Source organism: Gymnoscopelus microlampas, assembly GCF_963454915.1.
Source record: "Gymnoscopelus microlampas genome assembly, chromosome: 8".
NCBI lineage: Eukaryota > Metazoa > Chordata > Actinopteri > Myctophiformes > Myctophidae > Gymnoscopelus > Gymnoscopelus microlampas.
The window spans coordinates 920,885-937,403 of record NC_139945.1 but is presented as its reverse complement, the minus strand read 5'-3'; the positions used below and the strand labels follow the sequence as shown (position 1 = coordinate 937,403).

The following is a 16,519-nucleotide window of genomic DNA, read 5'->3' as shown; positions in this document are numbered from 1 at the left end:
TCCAGCCATTCTGCACTATGGCTGAATGAGGAGACACACTGAGGATCTGAAGATAAATACACAAGTCAGTGTAGGCTATAATAGAATAGTATTAGAATAGAGTAATGTTTTACTCAAAAATGTACTCTGAAAGCAACAGAAATTCCTGTACATCTGCAGACAAATGGTCCTCTGAGCTTGTCTCTAGCTATGGCTACTTGGTTCACTTACCGGACGTGTTGTGATGTAGCAAGAAGGAATGGATGAAGTGTTCGTACATCACTGGGCTGTGGTTGTGATCAGGATCCATGAGACGCATATGATGACTCAGATCTTTTACTCTGGACCCAGCAATGCAAAGAAATGTATCATTATTCCGGGACTATTTTGTGTATTTCGACTATAAGTGTTTTCCAAACGTAGGGTCTTACTCTTGACCCATTTTTGGGTCACAGACCAGGTTTTATGAATTAAAGTAAGGTAAAGTAAATATCCTGCTTGTTTTTTGTTTTTTCAAAAATAAACAAAGTCCCACAATCTTTAAAAAAAAAAATCAACAGATTTTCAGAAATGAAAGAAAAGGAAAAGGAATACAAAAGATTTTCAGAAGATTTTAAGAAATACATTTTTTAAATATGCATACTTTATAATTCATAATGACTTTTCTTAAAAGTTTAGGTCCCAGGAAGTCACCAAATGTATCTTTCAGGTCTCAAGCTGAAAATGTTTGGGAAACAGTTATGTTCTAGAGAATATAGCATTCCCTTTATAAACGGGACAACTCACAGGGCTTGGTAAACAGGACAGGTGAAGTTCTTAAAGCTGAGGCAGTCGAGGAGGCTTATGGGAACTGTAGGCAGCAGAGGCAGCAGTTTGATCTGGAACCACATCCTGATGAAGTCTGGGTCCTCCAGGTTCTCCTGGGTCAGGGATGGAGACCCCACCTGAGCAAACACTTCTCTGAAGTGGGACGCAAGCTCACTGAAGTTCTAAAACGAGGGGGGAAAGGAGTTGTAAAATATTATAGATAAGAGATGGGGAGAAGGATAATGGATGTACAGGCATGACTTTCCTATCTGACGACATCTAGAATAGAATCTGGAATCCTTTGTGTAATACATTTAAATTAAAGAAATTCAGAAACAATTAATAAAGCCTTCTCACGCCACATGATCTTTCTTCAAGGGTGATGCTGCAAGTGTCCTGGACCTCAGTGGTGTCATTGCCCATGTCCAAATAGCTGTTCAACAAGCAAGCACAATAATCAGCATCATATTCATAGATAATGGACAGTGGACAAAACAAGGGACTTACAAAGGACATAACCTGCAATATTTCTGGATGGCCACCAGAGGGTGCCCAGAGGCTGACCTTTGTTATCACTGCAAAAGCAGGACATTGTTGACCTTTGTCTTGTTAGGTTCACTATCACAAAGTGACAAATTCCTTGTGTCGGTTTGTATTTAAGTTCCCTTTAATAATTTGTACTTTGTTCAGCCACCTACCCTGTGTTCACATCTTAGTAAAGGGCTTGTGTTTGTCTTTCCTTTTGTAATCGTTGTGTCCTGCCTTGCTTGGGTCACTTGTTTAAGGTTACAATCAACAATTCCAGTTATTACTCACTCAATATTTGCTATCTCTCATGTAATATTCAAAGAAACGTTTTGAGTTAATCCATAAATAAACGTTGCCCTTTTGTTGATTTCCATTATTTTGTGTTGTGTTGTGTTGAATGTGAAAGGAAACAGAAGTCCACTAACACCACCGGCACTCTTAATTAAACTAGTTCGGCTCATCCAGGAAAATCTGGGACTTTGGTCAAGACTAGCCTGCACAACATAATTGGAAAGACATGGACGCTGGACTGTACATGCATCTACTCACTGTATGAAAGAATATGAATTGTACTTACAACACTTGGTGGAAGGTATACTTGATTTGGTCAGGGAGTTGCCCATGGGGTAAGAATCTCTGTAATAGTGGCGTTACAACATGGTTGAACCAATCCTCCACATTTGTCACATCAAACTCTTCCATTGGTTGGGCTATGGACGTATTATGTGGCGTGTACATGCCAGCCAGCTCAGCTAGGGTCCAGTTCAGCAGGGTCTGGGTCAGAGTCATGCTTCCGATCTCGGATACATTTCTCTGGAGAGCAACAGATAGATAGGAATGTCAGGGTCATGTCAGGTTAGCAGATGTAATATGCATAATCATAATAAACTAGTCATATAAAAACAAGTAATTGGCTTCTCATATATGCATATAGTATATGTATGTACGCTGTATGTACCTCACGTGTGAGAGACACAAACTCACTGACGAGGCTCCCAACAGGTCTGAAAGCTCCCATCAACCCATTCACCACCTGCAAGTGTTTCAAAAAGAACAAAATAATATTGTTTAAGGTTATGAAGATTACCATCAACAATCTGGTAAAAGTTTAATTGGATGAAAGAAATGTATAATATTTAAAGCTATGCAACCTCTCTGAAGCTATTCTGTGGTGGTGATGGTGGTGAGTAGGGGCTATGTGAGGTGTATGTGTATCCGGGGGTGGAGGTGGGGGTGGGCCCAGGACCACCGGTCATCAAGCTGTGGAAGACCAGGCTGAGGGTCCCGTTGTCCAGGCCTGCAACCTCAGGCCTCAGTAGCAGCTCAGCCTTCTGTTCTGGAGACAGCAGGTGAAGAACCTCCAACTGCAACCCGGAAGACACAGAGTGAAGGAAGGTCAATTCATAGACAGTGTAGGGGAAGTTACTTTGAATTATTACACATGGCTTTCAATTAAAAGTAATCATCGTCTTCACTTGGACCACAATAACAAAGGGTGGGTGTAAAAATGTATCTGTAACCCCCCAGACGTTACGTTTCGCGTCCGGAGGAGCAAGCCGGTAATTCAAACTATACCGTTGACGTTTCATTGTTTTGTTTTGTTTTAGTTTTTTTATCCCAAGAGAACAGTCGAATAATGACAGTTACAAAAATATAAGCCTGTATTTGGCCTCCCAAAGGATGAATAACAAAGAGGCATCAAATAGAACAAATAGACCAATTCCAATATTTATTTTGTGAACGTGAACACAGCTTCTGAACCATTCCTTAGCTCCATGGTTACTGAACTAAATATTGGACCCAATCGTCACAAGACACACAATATGTACAAGATTTTCATAGGAAAATGGCTTTTTTTAGAGACACAAATGAGGAGGAAATCAACTTTGTTATTGACTTTTCTCTATCCCAGCAACACACTCTCGCGAGATTTGGGAAGATATCTGAAGGGTCCATCTGCAGTCTGACGGACAAGACATAGAGGGTGCTGTCCCTTATTTTTTTTTAACTCTATGCTCTTCATCAATCATTATGGACATATTAAACATTAAATTAAATGTGTGTTCCAATGCTCAATAATATAATTTTCCATTATTAACTGTCTTGGTTGATGGGGTATGATTTGGGAATCATGACATTTTGCTAAACATTCGTGGTAAAATATATACCATATAAATAAAAGGCCCTGTTACAATGTTGAGCAGAAACAGGAGCACATCTAGCATAAAACTGAACTAGAATTTTCACAATTCAGGGCAATTGCAAAGTGTGGTTGCGCCGACGCAGAGTTCTGGGTTGCGGCCATGGGGGTCCAAGGAATCCATCGTCACATAGTAGTTCACAGTCCAGTCCCCAGTGGTGTTGAAGATCTCAAAATAAATTATTGTTAAAGCAAACTTGCCTTTTTTTTTACCTTATTGTTCTGATCTGAGATATTGAGAGGAGACAATACCCTGTGTATATAGAGTAAATGGCATATCTGCCATTTGCAAACAAGTTGTAAATACTCAGAAGACATTTCACGTTTTCCTTATATTATGATGTCATGTTTTGTGAGTATAAGATTCAGCACCTATTTTCCCCCAGCCTGATAATAGATATTAAATACCTTGTAATGTACTTGGGAATGTCTCACCATATAATACATGTGGAACCATTACGATACTTGTTGACCTGGCTAGTAGCTGGGTTGAAGCCATACCATTTTGTATATTGTAAAATAGATACTCCCCAGCATATCAGGCACATCAATGTTACTGAATGACGTCAATACCACAATGAAAAACTATTGTTTAGCCTACATTGTGACAGACTTGTCATCACCAGGCAGGAGTTTTGGATAAGCTCTAATGTCCATGTAGATTGCTTCACAATTTTACACACAGTAGAGGGATTGAAGTCCATTTTGTCCAGCAGGCAGAGATTATAGTCTGACAACAATTTCAATTACAAGCTTTGACTCTTGCATGGATCAAACCGTTAAGTGTATAAGTTGGTCAAATAAATTAAAACACCAGATTGTAGAAGGCAAAAATGATTGTCAGTTAAACAAACAACTTTTGTGTATTATGTTCATATGTGTATGGGCTTAGGCATTAATGAGAGGTTACATTCCAAAGTTTCACTTTTTGTTCAGCTTTAGTAGTGAAGAACCCTTCTGATCGTGAATAGTAATTCAAAAAAAAAAACACACATCTGTATTCATTGCAAATGTTAAATACATGTGACTAAATACATTACCAAACATATAGATTCACTTTTCAAACACATGGTAAAAAGAATAATAAGTAGAGACAAAGCAGAGCAGATATAGTTTAAAGTATTTATTAACACAATTGTATTATTGGTACCTTTACAGTAAGCAACACCATCAATATATTTGGTATAATGTCCTATCAATTATTGTTATTATAGTTGTTGTTATTATGATTATTAGTCCAGGCGTTTCGGGCCATATTTTGATGGAATCGTGCACTTTACGATACAAGCATGACATTTGGAACACAGTTAGAGCATGCCATAAGGAACATTTTTGGCTATAGGGCCATCGCAGATTTGTCCTGTGGTAACCATGGCAGCCATTTTCCAAAATGGCCTCCATCTGCTTTTATTTTACCAATAACTCAGGTGCTAGACAACCTAGGATCTTGATTCTGGTGACTAATCCTACATTTTCAAGTATGAGGAATACAGTGGTACTATATAGAATTGTCCTGTGGTAACCATGGCAGCCATCTTTCAAAATGGCCACCACCTGCTGTCATTTTACCAATGACTCAGGTGCTAGACCACCTAGGATCTTGATTCTGGTGACTAATCCTACATTTTCAAGGATGAGGAATACAGTGGTTCTATTCACAACATGCTAGTAACTACCTAACTAACTACAGTACATGAGGAGGCTGATACTCGTGTCATATTACACCTAGAAGATAATGTGAAGAAAGGGTATAGCAAGGTGACAATAGGCACATGGTCCTGGCAGTAACGTCAGCCCAACGCCTCCACTTGACTGAGCTGTGGGTTGCTTTTGGAACTGGGAAAAGTTTCCATAACTTAGCAGCTCATGAGATGGCAAGGGCATTAGGCCCAGATCGATGCTTAGCCTTACCCATGTTCCATGCCTTTACTGGATGTGACACAGTGTCATCTTTTGGAGGCAGAGGCAAGAAGACGGCATGGGAGACCTGGAAAAACTATGGTGACGTCACACGTGCCTTCAGTTCCTTAGCTGCCATCCCAGACAAAATAGATGACTGGATGGAGCCTCTGGAGCGATTTGTGGTATTGCTCTATGACCGCACTAGCGGCCAGGCATCAGTGAACGGGCACGGAAGCAGCTATTCACCCAGAAGGGCAGAACAATTGATGCACTCCCCCCAACACGAGCTGCACTGATTCAACATACAAAGAGGGCAGCCTACCAAGCTGGCCACTGTTGGGGACAGGCGATGGTTGCAGCCCCTGAACTCCCATCCCCAGGTGAATGGGGGTGGAAGAGGAAGGAGACGGGTGAATACAAATAATTGAATCCACTTCTTTACACTTGTAAACCTGTGATCTGACAATAAAGCTGATTCTAATTTTGACAGGAGGATGGGAAGTGCACTGGACCACACAGAAGCGAGCCTGGCCTTTCGGGAACTCCTCCGCTGTGGTTGCAAAAAGGGATGCAGTGGACAATGCAGATGTGTTAAGGCAGCACTTCAGTGTACTGCCCTTTGCAACTGTGGTGGACTGTGCAACTAACATTGTGTAGATTATCTGGCTTTATTGAATAGACCCCTTAACAGTCGACGTCACACTGATAAGAACCAGTCTGCGCGGAACCAGTGTGCGCGCAATGAAACCCATTCTATCAGGTCTCGCTAGGACGCGCCTCACTAGCCAACACACAAGAGGGGGTTGGGGTGTGCTGAAATCAGCGCACCCCAAAACAACAGGTTGAGAATTTATTGTGTGAAACAATCACCTGTGCGTCCAGTCTCAATGTTGGTAAACAAATAATTGGTCTATATGCCATTAGGCTATGACTCATGAGTACTCTGCCTTTGTTGTGTCTTATAGTCCATTGAAAATAATTATGCAATACTACTACTAATAAAAGAAACAGTGAAGTACTGCATTCTTGACACGTGTCAGTTTGAAAACATCTACTGTACTACATCATTACATATTTTGATGGGTTTACTATTATTTAACTCATTCAGTGCCACAGTGTTTTCTGGCAACGTGCTCCCAGTGCCAACATGTATGAGCATTTTTACAACTATTTCTAGGCCCACAGAATATTTTGTGCTATGACTAAAAGTATGTACCATATCTCAAAAGAACGATGAGACTCTTTTCTTTGCGTAGGAAAAAAAAGTGAGTTGCTAGCATGTTCCGTTCTTTATTTATAGGCAGTTGAATAAAACAATTTCCCCATGTAAAACACAGCCCTCTGAAAATAGAAACCTGAGATAAAGGCCTTTTTCTGAAGGAGACAACTTTCAGGCAGAAATCTACTTTCAAAGACCCACAGAATGTTTTGTGCTATGACTAAAATGACGTACCATATATCAAAAGAAAGATGAGAGTCTTTTCTTTGCCCAGGAAAAGAAAGTGAGTTGCTAGCATGTTCCGTTTTTTATGTATAGGCAGTTGAATAAAACTATTTCATCAAAAACAGCCCTGAGAATAGAAATATGAGTAAAAGGCATTTTTGTGTCAATCTTCATTTTATTTTTGGCTCCAGTGATGCAGACATGTGTCCAGTAGTCATGTTCAAACAAATGACAAAAAATAAGATTGAATAAAAAACAAAATTTTACTTCCAAGTGTTCAAAGTAATAAATGAGTAATAACATAAAATAAAATAAAACAGTTCACAACTCTGAGATTATATACACACATGGAACCAAATGGACCCTTAGAGGTCTGTAACTCTGAGAGTGTATACAAATAGGACCAAATGGACCCTTAGAGGTCTGGAACTCTGAGAGTGTATACAAATAGGGACCAAATGGACCCTTACAGGTCTGGAACTCTGAGACTCTGTGAGTGTATACAAATAGGACCGAATGGACCCTTACAGATCTGGAGCTCTGAGTGTGTAGTAATAATAGTAGTAAAAAAAAAGTGATAAATGAGTAATAACATAAAACTAGAACCAAATGGACCCTTAGAGGTCTGTAACTCTGAGAGTGTATACAAATAGGACCAAATGGACCCTTACAGGTCTGGAACTCTGAGAGTGTATACAAATAGGACCAAATGGACCCTTACAGGTCTGGAACTCTGAGAGTGTATACAAATAGGACCAAATGGACCCTTACAGGTCTGGAACTCTGAGAGTGTACAAATAGAACCAAATGGACCCTTACAGGTCTGGAACTCTGAGAGTGTACAAATAGAACCAAATGGACCCTTACAGGTCTGGAACTCTGAGAGTGTACAAATAGAACCAAATGGACCCTTACAGGTCTGGAACTCTGAGAGTGTACAAATAGAACCAAATGGACCAAATGGACCCTTACAGGTCTAGAACTCTGAGACTCTGAGTGTGTAGTAAGTAGAAAATAACAAAAAAACTGTAATAACAAACACAAAAATGTTCACATTGCTCACAAGTTCTACACTTTGTGATCGTATTCGTATTCGTAACAAGCTGGGCATAAAGGGACACGACATTTAGCACACTGGTATACTGTCTCCGTTCTTTTGCTCGTTGTTTTGTTATAACAGACCTTGCAGCGCTTAGATGGATGCTCCTTTCTGGGGGTGGGCGCATGATGGACAAGGACATGTCCCAGAGCAGACAGCCTTTGCAGGGGTCCGGGGTCAATGGGTGGTGCTGTTGGATCCCGTACAGGCCTGGTCCATCCCTTGACGAGCCTGTCCATGAACTTCTCCATGGTTAGCCACCCGCCCTGTGGATTCTTGTTCTTGTACTGTATGAAGGCATTGAAGCAGCAGATCTGGAGCAAGTAGAAGACAAACTTGTTTGTCCACTTCATGGTCTTCCTGGCAAAGGGATAGTAGGAAATATTTTGATCCAGTTTGTCCACTCCATTCATGGAGTGGTTGTACTGGATCACACAGACGGGCTTCGGTTTTTCCACTCGAATGCTCTTTCCTTTCTTCACCCGACGCCACGCTGGTACACTCTGCATCTGGTCCTCATGGCAGCTTGTGACCATCCTGACCACATTCGTGTCTCGCCACGCCGTAACCATCACCCTTGTGTTGTGCAAGACAATTCTCTCCCCAAACCCCAGGGAAGCATTGGAAGCCAAGTTTATGGCCGGTGGTTCACCCCTGCTCCTCCTGAGTGTACCACAGATGTGTGTCTTCCTGTTGAGGAGTTTATTGCATAATTTCACAGAATTATAGAAATTATCCATAAATAAAGTGTAACCATGACCTTTTAGGGTACCAAGAAGAGAGAGTACTGTTTTTTGTAGACTTTCAGATTTCCCACAATATGGCTTCATATTATGGCAGTACCCTGTAGCTGAATCACATAGTATGTACGATTTTATGCCATACCTTATAGGCTTTTGGGGGTTATACACCTTGAAGGAAAGTCTGCCTCTCCATAGCAAGGTCCCCTCATCTATTGAGATGGAGGAATCTGGCTGATACAAGTCCCTGAATTTGGTCACTAGGTAGTCCAAAACAGGACGTACCTTGTACATTTTGTCAGCTTCTCTACGCTTCACATCAGCCACACTGTTGTCTGTAAAGTGGAGAAATCTAAGGATCAACTGAAACCTATTACGGGGCATGATCCTGCCAAAATAGTGAGTTGCATAGACGTCATCTGTGGACCAGTACTGTTTCAGGGAATTCTTCCGAATCAGGCCGGTCAGGAAGAGGAGCCCTATGAAGGTTTTCAGTTCATCAATTTTGAGTAGATGACCAGACCATGCATGGACTCTTGACTTTGGCTTATTTATGACACTCGCAATGACCTGCTCTGCATACAGGTTTGTCTGATCGACAATAAGTTGCAGAAGCTCGTCCGTCAAATAAAGTCCAAGAAAGTCCACTGGATCATCTGACTCCAGGTCAGCAGCAGCATCGAGAGGTCCGGGATCTGCTGTGAATGGGAAGGCCTCTGGCACCCACTCCATGTCATCCATGTCAAAAAACGGCAGAGGAACCTCCTTGCCACTACGACGCTTCTTTCCTGGCAGTGGTGTACCTGTAAATTACAGAAATACATAATTACCATAAAATACATATTACATTTTACAACACTTTTTTGTATTGGTGTGGGTGGGTTGTCATGTGGGTTTTTATCTTTGTAAAGGATTTTTCAATTGACTTATTGTATGCTACAATGCAAGCTGGCTTCTGTTGTGAAAATGTATCAGTAAGAAAAAGCTTACCTCTCGCTCCACTGCCAAGACCCAGGTCTTCATCAGATGACTGCGAATGCTGCTCGTCGTCACGACAACGCTCCTTTCCTGGCTGTGGTCTACCTGTAAATTACAGAAATACATAATTACTATAAAATACATATTATATTTTACAATACTTTTTTGTATTTGTGTGGGGGGGTTCCAAATGGATCCTTACAGGTCTGTAACTCTAAGAGTGTACAAATGGACCCCATTTACTATATACATTCATATCATCTCACATGTGCAGGGAAACCTTACCTCGAGCTGTACTGCCAACACGTGCGGCAGAACTGGATCTTGGCTGTTTCTTCCTTGACTCAGTATCTGAAATCATAGTAAAATATCAGATAGTTATGGTAAAGATATGCACAAAATCAGAGAAGACTTTTACAGTTGCCATGTGGGTTTTTTAGCATTGAACCAACAGATACATTTTAGATACAAGTGGACAAATGTATTTGTCCACTTGTTTGACTTCCCAGGTAATACACAATGTTTGGGTCCACATCAATATCAACTCCATTCATTGACTTATTGTATGCTACAATGCAAGCTGGATTCTGTTGTGAAAATATATCAGTAAGAAAAATAAAAAGCTTACCTCTAGTTCTACTGCCACTGTGTGCAGCAGCAGCACCACCCCTCTTCTCCTCCTCCTCCTCCTCCTCCGACGTGTCTAAGTAAAATATTGGTATGTAAATATGATGTCCACTAAATCACAAATTATTTCGATAGATAGATAGATAGAGACAGACAGACAGACATATATTATAGGAAGAAGGATGATAGATAGAGCAGGAGATATAAGAAGAAAAAAGAAAATAACACATAAATAATCAATAATCTATACAGATTGTGTATGTAGTAGCATACAGGCAGGCAGCCAGCCAGCCAGCCAGCCACAGACACAGACACACAGCCAGAGAGAGACAGACACACACACACAGGCAGGCAGGCAGGCAGAGACAGACACACACACACAGGCAGGCAGGCAGAGACAGACACACACACACAGGCAGGCAGGCAGAGACAGACACACACACACAGGCAGGCAGGCAGAGACACACACACACACACAGGCAGGCAGGCAGGCAGAGACACACACACACACACACACACACAGGCAGGCAGGCAGGCAGGCAGAGACACACACACACACACACAGGCAGGCAGGCAGGCAGGCAGAGACACACACACACACACACAGGCAGGCAGGCAGGCAGAGACACACACACACACACAGGCAGGCAGAGACACACAGGCCAGCCAGCCAGCCAGCCAGCCAGCCAGCCAGACAGACAGACAGACAGACAGACACGTATTTTATAGGAAGAAAGATGATTGTATAGGAAGAAAGATGATGATAGATAGATACATAGATAGATAAACGATAAAATGTACTTACCACTGCTGTCTAGGAAAGAACGTCTGGGTCTAGTTCTACTGCCACTGTGTGCAGCAGCACCACCACCCCTCTCCTCCTCCTCCTCCTCCTCCGACGTGTCTAAGTAAAATATTGGTATGTAAATATGATGTCCACAAAATCACAAATGTCAGGCATTAGCAGACACTCTTATCTATATCTGAATCCCCAAAAAGACACCCAGTAAAATATTGGTAGGTAAATATGATGTCCACAAAATCACAAATTATTAGACAGGCAGGCAGGGAGAGACACACACACACACACACACACACACACACACACACACACACACACACACACACACACACACACACACACACACACACACACACACACACACACACACACACACACACACACACACACACACACACGAGAAGAAAGATGATAGATACACACACAGACAGACATGCAACACAACAGACATACATGCAACCTAGATTTAGACAGACAGACAGACAGACAGACACATAGATAAATAGATAGATAAATAAATAGCTAGACAGACAGATAGACAGACATGCATGCAACCTACATTTAGACAGACAGACAGACAGACAGACAGACAGACAGACAGACAGACAGACAGATTCAGGCATTAGCAGACACTCTTATCTATATCTGAATCACAAATTATGTCAGGAGATAGATAGATAGATATGCAACACAACAGACATGCAACCTAGATTTGATGATGTCCACAAAATCACAAATTATTTCGATAGATAGATAGAGACAGACAGACAGACATATATTATAGGAAGAAGGATGATAGATAGAGCAGGAGATATAAGAAGAAAAAAGAAAATAACACATAAATAATCAATAATCTATACAGATTGTGTATGTAGTAGCATACAGACAGACAGGCAGGCAGGCAGGCAGGCAGGCAGCTAGACAGACAGACAGAGAGACACACACACACACACACACACACACACACACACACACAGCCAGAGAGAGAGACAGACAGACAGACAGACACACACAGGCAGGCAGGCAGAGACACACACACACACACACACACACACACACACACACACACACACACACACACACACACACACACACACACACACACACACACACACACACACACACACACACACACAGCCAGAGAGAGAGACAACACACACACACAGACAGACAGACAGACAGACAGACAGACAGACACACACACTTTATAGGAAGAAAGATGATTGTATAGGAAGAAAGATGATGATAGATAGATACATAGATACATAGATACATAGATAGATAAACGATAAAATGTACTTCTTACCACTGCTGTCTGGGAAAGAACGTGGTCTGGTGTCCAGCTCTCTCAAGGGAAGCCATTCCTCACCATCTGACTCCAGCTCAGTATCTGTTGGGTCTGACAGGGATCTTTGTGAATTATACGGGCTTTCTAGTTGCTCACGGGTACTGGTCTTCTCCCTAGCACTGCGACGGAGAAGCTGGGTCGGTTCAACGTGTCCCCCCTCACTGCCAGATATCTCAGCGTCCGTCTCATCCTCTATGCTCGCGGTCGCGGAGACTGCGGTCACCAGAGCCTCGACGCGACGGAACCTCATCGTCTCCTCGATCGTTTGCTGGCGCTGCTGGCGACGTGCGGCTGTACTGGCTGTGCTGGCAGTACTGGCCCTGCTTGGCCCGGGGTCTGGGTCGCCGACAGGGCGACTGGAAGCAGCGCGTCTGCGCTCGGCGGCCGCCGGGTGCTTGCGCTTCACTGGCTTTTTAGGGCCAGGCATGTTATCTCTAGTGTGTGTGTGTGTGTGTGTGTGTGTGTGTGTGTGTGTGTGTGTGTGTGTGTGTGTGTGTGTGTTCTCTCTCAAACTCTCTCTGTATAGAATAGATCGATCGCTTACGCTCTCTCTCTCAAGCTCTCCTTACTGCTTCCCCACAACGGGCAATATGTCCCACACACTTTTATAAACTTTTGTTGTGATCAGGTGGTCCTTTGATCTTCGGAGCCTCACAGCTTGTTATGATCAGTCCTGATCGCTGTTGTCACTGGGTTCGTTCGATTTCAGAGGTCCCAACAACTTTGTTTTCTCACGTGACCCTTTCTTCAAAGAAGTTGTCCTCAGATGACCCATACTTGACGTCGGTGTTGTTTGATCACAGAGGCCCCAATAAGTTGTTTTCTCACGTGATTCCTTCATCAAAGAAGCACCAAGGATTTGTTTTCCTACGCTCTGTGTGTGTGTGTGTGTGTGTGTGTGTGTGTGCGTGCGCGCGCACGCGTGTGCGTGTGTGTTGTTTCGCTCACGTGTTTCCTTAGACCAAAGAAACCGCTGTGTGTGTGTGTGTGTGTGTGTGTGTGTGTGTGTGTGTGTGTGTGTGTGTGTGTGTGTGTGTGTGTGTGTGTGTGTGTGTGTTCCCACAGTTGTTTTGATCACGTGGTCGACAGCGGCAGTGATCACAGAATGTTTATGTTTGACCGTCACAGAAGCTGTTCTTCTGATCGTGGGAACTAAGATGTTTTAAGAAGATGTTTTTGATTATAGGTCACCCTGACTTTTGATGGCATGATTTCATGTTTTCTTTCATGATAGAAGCCCCAAATTAAGTCACAGGCTGGGGAAGAGCCCCATCTAACTGAAACCCAAAAAAAAAAAAAATCACCCAAAATTTTTTTTTTGACGGATTTGACGGATCGTGGCACTCGAGGCCATTGGTCAATTTGACGGATTTGACGGATTGTGGCACTGAATGAGTTAATTAACTGAATGCCAGATATATGTAGTTAGGTAGTAGAATGTTGTAAATAGTACCGCTGTATTCCTCATCCTTGAAAATGTAGGATTAGTCACCAGAATCAAGATCCTAGGTGCTCTAGCACCTGAGTTATTGGTAAAATAACAGCAGATGGAGGCCATTTTGGAAAATGGCTGCCATGGTTACCACAGGACAAATCTGCGATGGCCCTATAGCCAAAAATGTTCCTTATGGCATGCTCTAACTGTGTTCCAAATGTCATGCTTGTATCGTAAAGTGCACGATTCTGGCCCGAAACGCCTGGACTATATATATGTAATAACAGTATGGTTATATTTTATGATTCTATATATAGGTTAATTATAGTTATTAGTGATAATTATACAATTATATATTATGGTAACTATTACAATGCCTGTAAACAGTTTATTATTGACAGATATATTATTGATGCTTTTGAATATTTGATTGAATATTTTATTAGGCAAAAAATGTAAAACGCCACATTTACATTTAAAATACTTTGTCTAACAGGTCCGTTCATAAAAGTCCTTGCGGACTTGTTTCCAATGAGGGCCTTGTATTCAATTCATAGACATATATAGTGGCACCACAGTTCAATATCATTACACAAAGAAAATAAAAATAAAACAGCAAAAAAAAAAAAACACTATGTACAACAAAATAAATAAAAAAGGGGGGAAAGATATGTACAAGAACGGGGGGGGGGGTCGGCTGTCTAACAGGAAAATGGTACTACCTCCTCTTTTGGCCTCCTGAAAGGTGATTTTTTTAAGGCTGTTTTAAATGAGCCCAGCGAACTGCATTTTTTGAGGGATGGGGTTAGACCATTCCAATCCTGGGTGGCAGTGCTGTAGAAGGAGAATTTGCCCATGTTTGTTTTATGGGTGGGTGGTACCAAATTGTTGTTAACGCTCCCTCTGGTATTGTGACTGTGGGTGTCACTAACCTTTTGGAGGTATTTACTCAGATATGCGGGAATAGGGGGCATATCGGGCAAATTTTCATTTACAATTTCGAAGGCCATTCCCATTTTTAGTTGTTTAACCCTGTCTTCCACCCTGAGCCAGCCTAGGCTGGCAAAATGGGTGGGAGAAAGGTGGGTCATGGGCCCCAATCCGAGGAGTAGCCGAATCAGTTTGTTTTGGGAGGTTTGAAGCTTAGTCTTCAGTGACACTGAGGTGTTGGAGTACCAGGAGGTGCTAGCATAGTCAAAATAGACAGGAGGGATTTCAGAAAAAAAGGCCTTCTATAAGGAGGTTAGAGGCATTTGGGGGTAAAAGTTGGGAACAAAGCCATTTTACATAATTCAAGGGTGCTGAATCAGAAAAACACTGTTCCCAAGCAAAATTCTTAGTGCTTAACCTCCTAATTTGCATATCAAAATGGCTGCCGATTTTGAAGTATTTCTTAAATAACTCTATAACAAAGCAATCAAATCTGACAAATAAAGTGTATATATTTATATTCTGAGGGTCAGACAATGTGTGGAAGGTATTTATAATGTAATAGATGTAAATAATGTAAATACATATGCAAATTAGAGGCCACTATTACAGAAAACGGTTTCGTACTTAAAGTGATCCATCCGCATCCCCCTTATTTTATTTTATTTCTACTTATCTGTATTTTTACCATCCTTAGGACATCTAAAAATATTTAGATGATGTAAAAATCCTGGTACATTTGGCCCCTGATGACCAGAAAATAAATGTGACGTTCCATAAATACGCTATCATGGGGATTTCTGCCTTGTATAACTCACCCCCAGGAGGAGTTAGAGCCACAGAACTGGTACTGATAACTGAACACAAACTACTTTCAACACAACTATATAGAGTGGGATGGGGATGGCTATAGGTACACTTAGATGGCCAACAGGGAAAAAAACTATTGGTCGTGCACACACAAACTATTGGTCGTGTACACAGTGGTTAATCCCAATGGTCTGAGTATCTACAGGGCTGACAAGGGACTAGTACAGCCTAGTACAACCTAATAGAGCCTAGTACAACCTAGTCTTAACTAGTCCAGTCTGTTCCATGCTAGTATAGCCTATATCGCCGTCCCCTAGTCTGTTCCATCAAAAGGCTGGACTAGGCTATGGGTGTACTAGGCTTTACTGTTGTAGACTCTACTGGTCTCTAATAGACTGTTTTAAATTCCAGTAGGCTGTGCTGGTCTGTACAACGCTATATTAGGCTGTACAAGGCAGATCTGTACTATGGTCTACAAAGGTTCATGCAAAACTATTGCTCGTGCACACACAAGCTATTGCCCGTGTACACAGTGGTTAGTCCCAATGGTCTGAGTATCTACAGGGCTGACAAGAGCCTAGCACAGCCTAATAGAGCCTATTAGAGTCTAGTACAGCCTAGTACAGCCTAATCTATCCTAGTCCAGCCTTATCAGTCCTAGCATAGCCTTGTACCCCCTCCCCTATTCTGTTCTCCCAAAAGGCTGGACTAGGCATGGGTGTACTAGGCTGTACTATACTAGATTCTACTGGTCTATAATTGGCTGTTTTAAGCTCTAGTAGGCTGTGTTAGGCTGTACTAGGCTCTATTAGGCTGTGCAAGGCAGATCTGTACTATGGTCTACAAAGGTTCATGCAAAACTATTGCTTGTGCACACACAAGCTATTGCC

The 16,519-nt window shown here is 42.1% G+C and overlaps 1 long non-coding RNA gene across 1 annotated transcript; it reads right to left on the bottom strand.

Annotated features, from left to right (window-relative positions):
• Window positions 1-27: 27 nt before the first annotated feature.
• On the bottom strand, window positions 28-910 carry LOC311050678. The gene is made up of 3 exons (XR_014601316.1): window positions 766-910; window positions 211-320; window positions 28-46 (listed from the first exon to the last, which is right to left on the bottom strand). It is a non-coding gene; the product is annotated as an uncharacterized lncRNA (long non-coding RNA).
• Window positions 911-16,519: the final 15,609 nt, after the last annotated feature.